Below are 13,092 nucleotides of genomic sequence, written 5' to 3' on the forward strand. Positions count from 1 at the left end.
CGATAGCGAGATACACATCTCACTTTCAGGTATTCTATGACGACCTGTGCAGTGAGGTCGGTTTTGATAGGTTACACATCTTTCTCCTTGGCAGTTGGTGACACAAGTTGTTTCACAGCCGCGTACCTATGTGTGGCAGCGGCTGCACGAGGAAGTGGGTCAGGACAGTGATTCCTTATGAGGGGAGAGAGCAGAGGGAGCTGCCAAACATGTCACTCTCTGTTACACAGCAACGAAAAGACTGGGGATGGAGAGAGGGAGGGGAGGGGAGGAGGCAGAAACCGAAGGGCTAAAGGGGAGAAGAAACTGGGAGAAAATGTTGCAGCAGGAGGGTGGAGAGCGAGCAGGCCGGAGGAGCAGTGCTGTACGATCAGATCTCAAGCAGGAACAGAGAGAGAATGAGACCGTATCAGAGAGTGAGACGCGGTGCAAAGGACTGATAGGTGGAGTGTGGTGGAGGAGAGCGCGGGGCCGAGACTTGAGCTGCGCAGCACAAACGCTGGGATTAATGGAGACGCGCGCCGGGGAGAGGAGGCGGCAGATAGACAGCTGTGCTGACTGGACCGATTCTTTTGTCAGAAAAAGAAGAAGATGAAAGATCCTTCTTAAAAACCTGGCCAGCACACAATCACGCACGCACACACACACACACACACACACACATAGAAGCAAGCAATCTGGAAGAGTGTCATTAGCCATCCTTCACAGAGATAGGGAGGGAGACAGAGGTGAGAAGGCAGAGAGCTGCAGTGTGTGTGTTTGTGTTTGTGTTTGTGTGTGTGTGTGCAGACCCGTAGAGATTACCCCCGCAGCCCCCGCTCCGCAGGTGAAGGGCCTCGCGTGGCCCCTACCCCCCAAAAACAAAATTCATGGGATGCACACTATGGTCTTATTGTCTTGTCTTGTGTTTCCAGAGTTGATGCATTTAATTTATAATGTATAATAGCCTATACTAATATTTGTTCTCTGTTTGAGCTGTTGTTTTTTTCTGTTTGAATACATTTCCCTCAAAAGAAAAGCTTGAATTTTGATATCTTGCCTATATGGGGGGGGGGGGGGGGCTCTCAGGGTTATTCTGCGGGGGGGCTTCACGTGTTTCTGTTACGGTACTGTGTGTGTGTGTGTGTGTGTGTGTGTGTGTGTGTGTGTGTGTGTGTGTGTGTGTGTGTGTGTGTGTGTGCAACAGAGAGGGGGGAAAGGCAGAAAGTACCACAACATACAGATGGGAAGTGTCATACAAGGAATTATGACAGATTTACGTTTTTTAAAGATCAACATCAACAAATTGAAAGATCATTAAACATGAGTCTGATGATATTTTTCTTCCTGTTAACAGGCCCAATGAAAGGATGGATGGATGCAAAGCCTGACACCAGCTGGCTATACAGCTTATTTCTCTGTGTCTTTGACTGGTCAGAGCAGGTACAGGTGTTAATGACTTTAACGATGGCTCCCTTCTACTTAAGTGTCCCAGTGAGTCATGACTGTTGTCGGTTTTCCATTCAACTGGCAAGTGAATTTTAAGCAAAGCTTTGAAATGTCGCAAAAAATAAATGTGGTGCGTTTCCATCAACTGGTTTGGAGCAAAACAAATTTGCTTCAGTGCAGTTTGGTCTGAAGTTGCCGCTATAAGCTACGCATTGCTGGTGATCCACTAGTAAACAGATGGAGTAGACATTGTCACCTAGGCCATCTAAACCATGTACAATAGAAAAATGGAGAGAGGTCTTCAGGAATTAGTTTCAATTGGGGAGGTTTAAGCTAGTATTGGCCATGTTTCATGCTGTCTATAGACAAAAGGAAAGCATTCGCATCTTATGGTAATATCAGAGAGGACGCCGACAGCTGTCATGTGAGGTAAATGTTGTTTGTCATGGGCGTGTCCATGTCCCATTTAGCGAATCAACACTTTTTTCGATGAATTAAAAAAAAAACACCACAAGCATGAAAAACTTTACGCACAGCTTTAACCATAAAACTCTTATGACCACAGGAAGACGATTCTGAAGAAAGTTCGATCTGGCCCAAATGACAAGAAGGCAACATTCTCTGTTGCCAGGCAGCGTGCCCAACTTTGGCAACTTTCTCCCTAGATTTAGCAACTTGAATAAAGCGAATATATTTCTCAAAAGCGACTAGCAACATATTTTGCGATTTATTCAGACCATCAGGGAAAAACTGTATGCCCTTAACTTCACAACACTTGGGGACTTGAACACCGGTGTCGTGGTTGAAGGTCCTGTGTTTGTTTGAGCCGTCCACCTCTCCTCCCACAGTCTTTCTCACTGTTTAAACTACGGCACTAATTCTGTGCATTGCATATTCACCTTGATGCATTAAATTTGATTGTCCACCCCAACAACGGATCCTAGTTGCCTGTTAAAATCATTTGCCAACCTGAACAGATGTGTATATAATTAAAAAATGTAGCATAAATTCACACTAGTGTAATCCGTCACTAAATCCTTGGATGGAACCAAAATATAAAGAAAACTACAAAGTTACAAAATAGAAAAAAGGGGGAAGAGCAGAAGGAGGAGGGTGACAGATAAAAGACAGGAAGGCAATTAAAGAGAAGCAAAGAGAGAGAGAGAGAGAGAGAGAGAGAGAGAGAGAGAGAGAGAGAGAGAGAGAGAGAGAGAGAGAGGGGAGGAGGAAGAGGAATGGGCAAGAGCGAATGGAGCTGATGATGACTGGGCTGATAAATGCCTCCATCTCCATCTGAAGCTGTTTACATCCAGTCTGCCCACAGCAGATGGTCATTCATTTTGTATGGCAAGTGTCCAATCGAAGCGTTTCTTCACAATGGCCCGGCGCCATTGGATCAAAGCTTATAGTGATCAGATGGCGCATTTCAGGGAGCGGCGGTGTCTCCCAAAACCTCGCCCGTCAATAAACGGCTGCTGTGAGAGTGATGTGTGCACCAAGTGCTTATTGTTGAGCTAAGACTTGACTTTACGCAGGGTCAATACAGGCTGCAAATGGCGACAGTAAGTACATTCCCACTGGATACCCGCTACTCAACATCTACTTGGGACAGTTGGTGAACATTACCAGGCAGGACCGGCAATAACAGGAATGTCGCTTTCCCGGTGTCGGACATTAGCCGATCAGAAACCTGCAGTGTCATCATTATGTACTCTGGAAACTTGCATTCTCTCTGCTGACCATCAGGGGGCGACTCCTCTGGTTGTATAGAAGTCTATGAGAAAATGACTCTACTTCTCTCTTGATTTATTACCTCAGTAAACATTGTAAACATGAGTTTATGGTCTCAATCTCTAGTTTCAAGTCTTCAATACAGCATGATGTTCATTTAGTAAATTATGGTCCATTTAGAGTCAAACAGACCGTAAAGCAGGGTATGCTTTAGGGGCGGGGCTACACAGTGATTGACAGGTCGCTGCTGCTACTAGAGCTGTATACGGCATCTTTACGTCACTCCTCTGCATTCCAAATATTGTACCTTCCATTGGTTCAACGGAAGGTTCAAAACAGCAGTCCACAAACCAAAGGGTGACGTCACGATGACTATGTCCACTTCATGTATACAGTTTATGGTTTTAACCAAATAGAACAATAAAAAAAAAAAAACAGTAAAAATTATGTCAAGTTGCTTTTTTTCTTGCAATGAAGATAAGGATAACACATTCATCAAAGAGAATAATTACTTGCAGGGTGCTCTTTGTTTGTGCAGCTCAATGACCACTTACTCTGCCGCCCTCTCATTGCAACGGGTATCAGATGACACAGGAAGACCAGTATAGTGTACCAGAGAGAAGTTAGAGGACACCACCGTGATTGAAAGTTGTTTCTATGTCTTGTATCGCAGAGGACCAAAGGTACTAAACGTCATGTTCTGTGCTTTAAGAATGAGCCTTTTTAACATCGATTCCATGGAATGTTTTACTCTTGAAAAATGCCACGAGGACAAAGATCACGTCCAGTCTTTGGGACGCTGCGGCGAGGTCAGGACCGGTGTCTGGAGTGGAAAGCGCTTGAAGGTTCAGATTTCTTTTCTTTTTTTTACCTACAGCTAAAACACACAGAAGTGCATGCAGAAGAATGATACACGAGATACAGATACAGCTTCCATTGGGCATCATTGACATGATGCTTTGCATAGCGAGTAAGGAGGATGGGATAGTTTAGGTTGATGCCACAATTTTAAGCAGTTGCAACAAATATGTTTATATATGAACAATGGATCAAATCTCTATCTGTCTTAGCGCTGTTTTCAGTTGCAGCAGACCGATATTTAAATTGCTCAATTATAAACCCACTGTATCCCACCTGCCCAGAGAGCACATTCTCACTGCCACCTTGGTCGATGCTTGGTCAGTGGCCCTACACTTCAAACTATGGCGCTCTAGGTTCACCTCTAGCAACAGTTTTGGACGTGTCAGTTTCCGCTTGTTACTTGGGTAGTGTCTTTTGAAAATAATCTCTTTAGGTTTACTTACGCAACAAAAGTACTTGGTTAGGTTGAGGAAAAGAGGTGGTTTGGGTTAAATAAGCACCTATGTCACATGAGTATGCTTGTTGCGTAACTGCCGCTAGTACCTTAAAAGCAATGTTGACTTGGTTTTACAGTGGACACAAACAGCGGCCTCCTGAGTGAAAGTCCTGTGTTTGTTTGACCCATAAAAACCACTTCACCCACCCACCCCGTGCAGTCTTTCTTGCTCTTTATACTACGACAGTTGCTTTTAGCGTATAATAAAGACGCTGATGGGCTTACATTGGAATTAGTTGAAAGCCCGGTCGACTCACACAGGCGCTAAAGAGTGCCCCGGTGCACTGACCAAGCGTCTGTATACGACGAGTAGGGAGTGAGAACATGTCGGCCCAGCAACAAACAGCAAACAGGAAAGTTGGCAACTAGCTAGCAGCTACATAGACAAAAAACAAAGCTATGAGGAGAGTACAACACAGTTCCTGAATGCTAATGTTGCTCCATATCAGGTACATGGGCTTGCAAAAAACTGATATTGATATGATATATGATATTAGACCTCATAATGTGTTGTGATTATTGTCAAAAGGCATTTTCAATGACAATTATAATAATCAATTATAGACATGGGCGTCATAGAACATGCTAACGACAGTTGTTGGAATTTTACACTAGAACGATGAACACAATGTCAGACTTAATGAATGAGACTGAGCATTTCAAAGACTGGGCTGCATAAAATGTGGGTTCATCACTTCATCATATTACATAAATCATTTGACATAGAGATATTGATTTGTGGGGCTTTCATTTCAGTAAGTCTGAAAAGAGTTTCATTACAGCGGTTTAATGTCGGCATCCTCACTGCACGAAATAAATAAAGTCAACACGAGCATTGTTGCTTCACTCCTTATACAGGCAACAGTACTATATCTAACAACTACAGCTGGGACTGAAAGCCTTCAAGCTTCCAGAGCCTGCTGCTTAAAGAGCCTCTGTGATGAGATGCTTTGGGTGCTAACAACAGGCCTTCTGGGCGGGTTTCTATGAGACAGATGTTGACTGTAATGATGCTCGGGTGAGCATGGCCAGCCCATGCACCTATTATGCATGCACCGGCTGAAGCGGTCCCCTCAAATCAACCATCGTCTATTTAAAGAGAGACTTTGATCGCTCCCTCCAGGCTAATGGCTGAGCCCACGTTAGACCCCCCCCCCGTGCTCTGTCTCCTCCCAGATCAACTACAGCGATACTCAGCCTGCAGGGGCAACACAGTACCTTAATGAACGCACCATCATCACCATGGTAATGGAAAGCACTGTGTTCTGCATGGCTCTCTAGCATCATCTACTGACGGACGGTGTGCAGTACATCCCATAGTGTTTGCAGGGGTTATTGTACACAAGTCAGGGGTTCCAAGAGAAGATCCATAGACCATCCTGTAGTACAGAGGTACAGGGGCGTTGCCAAGGAAATATGGGCCCCTCTGTCTTCTGGAAATGTGCGAACCCTTTGACGTTTGACAGCAACATGATGTGGAAATTTATATAAATTCTACTATTACTGTTAAGAGGAACGCACCGATTTCATACTGATCCGATTCCAATACTGACTCCAAAAGCTGGATCGGGTATCACTGACAACTAATTAAATGTCTACGCAGATTTTGTTTTACAAAGTTATGAAAGCAGTATATAAGTCAAGCCTGATGTTGCCTTGAGCATAAAAGAACGATGCCAGTCACCTATACATAGTGAGACATACAGCTTATTAATCAAACACTGGTATCGGATTGGTATCGGGTATCAGCCGATACCCAAAGCCCAGGTATCGGTGTCATGACTTTAAAAAAATGTGGATTGGTGCTTTTGTAACTGTAACAGATAATATATATATAATTTGTTTGTTGGTCACATTTATTGGGTGGGTGGGTTATGGGTGGTTGGTGGTTGGGTAGGTGGATGGATGAATATATTTTGCTTGCTTGTGATGCTACGGTGACCTCCTGTTTACATAGTTGATTGGACAGCACTACAAGTGTTTCCTAGTAACTGGCTTACACATCATAAGAGTCATTACTAGCTTAGGTATTTCCTTATTTTTAATGCTGCAACCCGATTAAGTGAGTTGCTAGTTTGAAACTTGTTAGTTGTTAAAAAGACTTAATGCACAAATGATGGATTCACCTATAGATGGTGTAACCCAACACAGAACCTAGTATTTCAATATAAATGGGGTCTAAAGTGCTGCAGAAATTAGCTGAACTAGCCTTGCATGCAGCCCAATATGGCTCTAATTTGTTAAGGTTTCAGTGAACTCACATCTGCAGGACTTAGTATTCATGACCAGCGTTGTCCTTCTCACCACAGGGACAGAACGTTTTACAAATAATCAGCCTTGTAGCAGTGTGGCATCCTTCTAGCAAAGGAACGGGATGAAAAACTTTGTTGCTGTGCCCTAAAGTAAAAAACAGATTGTCATCCAGCTCCAGCTTATTTTAACCTTTGTATAAACGGGAGGGAAGTTTCCAACACATATCATGAAAGAATCACGTTATTATGCTTTCAGATGTGACTGGAACCTGTATTCTTAGTTTACCTAATGTTTTATGAACCTGGTAATTCATTAAGGGATGTTACAAAATCTCAGAGAGGACTTCCACTTTTAGGTCTGACAGCCGCCAAAAAGTTGTGCATATTAGGGTGGAAGCCTCCCGTTACACTTCAGATTTCCGAATGGATTCTCTCCTTATCAGACATCATCTCTCTGGGACTCTATAGCTCAAACCAGCGGTGAGAAGGGAAAGATAATTGACACTTTGTCCAAGGCACTGGAGGAAGTTAAATTAAGGTATATAACCCAGACTGTGAAATATCGTCTGTATACAAATGTTCATACCATCACAGTGGTTTGCATTGTTTTCCAGTTTTTGACATTTTATCTTTGTATATATGTATTTTGCTTTTCTGTTTTTCAGTTTTGTTGTTTTTTTAGGTTGTCTTAATCTTGTGCAATCTTGGGTGGGAAGCAAGGAGGGGATCATTTAAAGCGACAATTCATCCCATAATCTAAAATACAAAAAAGATTTAATATGTTTATATTGTTTTATTTATATATATATATATATATATATATATATATATATATATATATATATATATATATATATATATATATAATTGTGATATATTATAATCATAGATTGTTTTGGTTTGAGTTGCCTAGTCTTGAGGATAACGTCGAGATGTCTGCCTTTTCTCCAATATAATGGGACTGAATGGCGCTTGGTTTGTGGAGCTTAAAGGCGAGACGCCACAGCAACAACGTTGTTTTTCATGCTCTGATCAATTTTGCGATTTCCCAAGATGGCGACGGCGAAATTGTCGAATTTGTGTGACGTCACCATGACTACGTCCACTTCCTGTACACAGTCTATGATTTAAACATAACATTTCAGAAAACTTGTAATACAAACAATAAGTGTCTTAATGTAAGTAATCAACTGGGGAAGTATCACACAAGTTAAAGACACAAGAAAAGAACCCTGTTATTACTGCCTGATTTTAATCTTATGAGGTGAGGCAGTTGGTTCTTGCTCACATAGCTGTTAGCTCAGATCCCAAGCATCAAACGCAATGAAAATCAGGTCACGCTGAAGGTGCTTCTGCATTTTATGTAACAGATGTGTCCATCAAACACCTCATTATGGTGCGAATCACTCCTTTGAAATTATTCAGCGCAATCCACCTCGCTGACACTTCGGATATCTAGTCTTCAGAAGGCATAAAAGTGACGAGCGGGCCGATTGAGCCATCTGCTGTGTGTGCGTGTTGCATGTGAGTGAGGTGAGCCTGTGTGTGTGCGTGCGTGTGTGTGTGTGTGTGTGTGTGCGTGTGCGTGTGCGTGTGCGTGTGCGTGTGTGTGTGTGTGTAGTTGAACACAGTACACTGTACCTGCATCCTGTCTAAGCTGTTTACCTGCAGCGCCCGTCATCGTGTCGCATACACACATCTTTGAGCTGAACGCTGAGCCTCCTGACTCGAATGTAGAAGATCATCTTTTATTTATTTTATTTTTATTTTTTCATTTTGTGCTTGGATGCTGAGGTAAGTTGACCTGCCAACCGCAGGGATTGTTTATTGGTCTGGACCAGAGAGGAGTCGCTGCAACATCCAAGAAGGTTTTTTGCCCGCTATACCAAATTTTCAGGAAAGAATTAAAAAATTTTAAACAGAGCAGAAGTTAAAGAGTAACTTTGGTACTTTACAAACGTATTCCCCCATGTTTCTGTGTCTAAGTGACTAATGGGGAAAACAGTTTTTGAAATTGGTCCAGTACTGAGGGAGAACGCTGCAGTCGGCAGCCGCTAAACGGTCTGCATGTTATCGCTCAGGGCAACATCTCATGTGCGTCCATAAAAGTGCTTGTTTTTGCCACCATGGGATTGTTATTATATTATTGTGTCTGACAACATTACGGAAAGAAACCTACAGAGAATTGAAAGCTTTTTTTCTGTACCTTACGCTTGACGCCGTCTGTTTGCCCAGAGCCATTACATCGCAGTTCCGTTTAGCAGCTGTCATCTGCAGCTTGCTTCCTTATATATATTAGTACTGGAGTAATTTAAAAAATGGTTTGCCCCCAACAGTCACTTTGACACATACAAAAAAAAGCATAGGGAACATAGGATCCATGTCAAAAAATTGACCGAAAAAAGCTTTCAACACTATTTACCATAAACTATAGACTATTTAATGCAATATAAAGGTCCTCTAGCAGTAAGACGAGGCTGGTCTCTTCCAGCATTCGTAGCTATACCTAGGAAAGATAATGCGCCAATCCGTAGCTATCCCACGTAGTCATGATGGGGAAGTATAAAGAGCACAAAAAACAGCAGACGGGTCCTACAAACCACAACCTTTGACCTAGGAGACCGCTGTTTGCTCCCCGTGTGAAACAAGTCAACGCTGATTTTTTTTGTCAGTAACAGCCCAGCGATAGTTATTCTAACTCAAACCATCATCTTTTCCTAAACCTCATTAAGTGGTTTTGTTGCCTAAACCTAACATTCATTCATGATCTTTTCCTCAACATAACCAAGTAGCGTTTGTCGCCTCAAACTTCACCGCGTGGTTTTGTGTGAGGACGGAGCAGAAGTTTTACACGTGTGTTGCTGGCTTTCATGGGCGCAATTTTTCGGAAGATATTTTACAAACCATTGAGGATACATTGAGTAAGAACGGGTCGGATGCTTCTACTAATTTAAAATGAGGAGAGAAAGGAGGAGAAAACACAAAAGTCCATCTCATTTTACTACAGATAAAAACATAATTAACTAAAACAGACGTTTGCACTGGAAATATTTACATTACTAAGTTGCAATTATATACCATTAAAGGTGCACTACATCGATTTTGTATTACACTCCCATAAAGTTAGCAGACTTGTGTGAGACAAAAACAGCAAAAGGGTCTAAACTAGAATGGTGACTTTTGTTCCTGCGCTGACTAAAGTGTCAAAAAACACCGGGATCCTCCGCTTCTCCTACTGCAACCAATAGCACGTTTTCCCGAGACCCTCATTAGAATCTATCATTTGGGGAATTCAGATATACAGTACCTAACAAATTTCAAAATCAATCCATCCAATAGATTATTTCACTCTGAATCGCAAACGTCAACCTCAGAGCGATTCATCTTCTGGACGCCATGCATGTCTTTAACGCCAATGCATGTGATCAAATCAGTTAAGTGCACTTTATGGCTGTTGCACACCAAGTCTGTATTTTTTGCATGTATTTTTCTAAATACGGCAATAAGAAAAGAATTATCACGCACAGACACCTGGCACACTCCGATGCGTGTTATTATTATATTTGTTGTTACAATTTGCAATAGGAGACCAAACTGAATTAGTTACGCGGGTCCAGTGGATAGCGCTAGTCCCAAACAGGGCTAATGGATGTATGACGTCAGCAACAAGCTTCCTAGAGCACATCACTACTGTCTAGTCTTTACTACATCCTTTGTTTTGGGACCGTCCACGATCTCAAGCTCTTCTTCAATCACCTGCCACAATCTACCTTTAAGTTCCACGTCTCTGTATTCTTTATACTCTGTTTGTCTTTAAACGCTTTGTGCCGGTAGAAGAACGAACAAAGCAAATCAGCTCTTTAGGACGCCATTATGCATGATGACATTTGCATTTTACGGTGGCTTGGAGTGGTCAAACAACTCTGACGGATGAGAAAAAATATATATGATAAAAATATAGACTTGGTGTGCAGACCACAAGCAAGTATAGCTAGTATTGCCAGCAAGTTTTGGTAAAGACGCCACCTATAACCTCAAGCACAGAAGACATTTTGTCACAATAAGAACAGCACAGATGTAATACGTTTTTCTCACTGCAGCGAGATGATAAGTTACTCAGTGGTGATTCGTAAACCAGTGGTAACTGCATTAGAATTGAAGGATGTGAAAGGGTTTTACTTTGGCGGGGAGAAGGAGGAAGTCTGGACAGATTGAGATGAAAACGATAAGATGTTTTTGAGAGTGAAGAGCAAACTGAAGAAAAGATCGCGGGGTGAATTGGACGGAATGGGGAAAAAAAGCTATTTTATGCTTCACACACACTTCAAAAGGGCTTTAAAATCAATTAACTTGTCAAAACTACACTATTTTATGCCCCTCTCTGTCTTAATATATTCACAGAGCTTAACCTGAATACGTTGATAAAACTCAGCAGCAGACAGGACAGCGTTGGGTTATAGTTTGGGAATGACTGTGAAACGTAGGCCTATTGTCTGAAAGGTCAGGTGGATAAGATGGTCCCAAACAGGACAAGTTAGGAGTAAATACTCTCTTTAGCAAAGATATTCTGGAATGTAAACATGTGTCCTGGTATGATTTTTTTGATATCAGACAAAAAAAGGCATTTTTCATCATTTTTAGAAACCAGTGAAATGTCAATCTCTATAAATAAGGACCAGATTTGGGTATGGGAGTGTTCTGGGTTCCATTTTTAGTCAGAGTAATATTAAGCAATCACGTTCAAGCAGGCTAAATGCAGGTAAACAGTCCGTGTGAAGAGCAAAAATGGAACGCTTTGGCCAAAAAGAAATCTGGGAACCCACTGGCTATCGTCTGAAGATGATTTGACTTTTTATTGGTTTAAAATGAGCTTGGAAGCCACCTACTTTGGGCTACAATCCGGTTGCTCACATAGTCCCTCAACTCCAGTCTTGCATCCCAAGTTGCGAATCGGAAAAAGGAAGTCTTGGACCGGATCCGCTGGCTACACTGGAACCCCCAGAAATAAAGCTCCTTGCCCCCAGAGACGTTTCCGTCGACAGACCGATAGCTGGTGGGTTCCCGAGATTGGTGAAATTGAATGCACACCATAATATTTTCAGCAAAACACAGGGGTGTATGGTTATCCCCATGCTACTAACTACATACACATGTGTGCACTCTGCATGCTTACATACTGTCTAATGTGAGTAATCATTAAACCCTTCAGCTGAACCCTGGCCTGCTCCGTGAAATAACTCTACAGCACATGCTGTGAGACCAGAGGTAGACAAGTGAGATGCATCGCATTTTGTTTCCACAAGCACAGAGACAAAGTGCTGCTGACAAGTGAAACACAAAACTGCCACCGCTGATTAATGCGTTATTATCAGTTCTAAAAAGCCGGTGTTGTGAATGAAGATTTGTGCGAGGCTGTTCCACTGAAGGCCGATGATACCGAGCGAAAGGACTGACTAGACACAACGCGCTAGTCTTCTGTGACAATTGTTAACGTGACACCAGATAATACTAAAACAGGAGAATGGGGAGTAATCATTAGCCTGCAGAAGTTAGCAGATAACTGGAAGTCATCTTGACCTCGCCAGACGATCTGGGTAAATACACAAAACACTTCAAGTGGAACTATGTGTGTGTGTGCGTGTGTGTGTGTGTGTGTGTGTGTGTGTGTGTGTGTGTGTGTGTGCTGACAGGGCGGTGTCTAAAAAAGAAAAGTGTTTGGTGTCACAGCATTTCCAAATCTAATTTTCCTGTTTGTTGCTCATATTTCTGATCAGCAACTTAAAGTGTAACTTTTCCTAATATAAACTTTCAAAGACCGGTTGAAGACGAAAGCAGTCTCAAAGCAAAGAGACGACACAATTAAACAAACAAGATCAATAATGTATTTAGATACTGATTATTCGTGACGTCTTATTGGCATCGACACTTCCACCCTGTCAATCACAGTAAGTCCCGCCCTAAAGCATACCCTGCTTTATGGACTATTTGACTCTAAATGGATCATAATGTACTAAATGAACATCATGCTGTATTGAAGAAGACTTGAAACTAGAGATTGAGAGCATAAACTCATGTTTACAATGTTTACTGAGGTAATAAATCAAGAGAGAAGTAGAGTCATTTTCTCATAGACTTCTATACAACCAGAGGAGTCGCCCCCTGATGGACACTAGAGAGAATGCAGGTTTAAGACACTTCCGCATTGGCTTCACTTTTCAGTAGTTTCAGAGTTTTGGGAAAACATCATGGTTTGGGTTAAAATAAGCACAGAGGAAGTTAGATCAGGGGGCGTGTCTTGTTTTTTTAGCCTGTTTCTGCTGTTCA

This window comes from Cebidichthys violaceus, unplaced genomic scaffold (assembly GCF_023349555.1).
Source record: "Cebidichthys violaceus isolate CVI_PGR_0920_01 unplaced genomic scaffold, fCebVio1.0.p SCAF_14, whole genome shotgun sequence".
NCBI lineage: Eukaryota > Metazoa > Chordata > Actinopteri > Perciformes > Stichaeidae > Cebidichthys > Cebidichthys violaceus.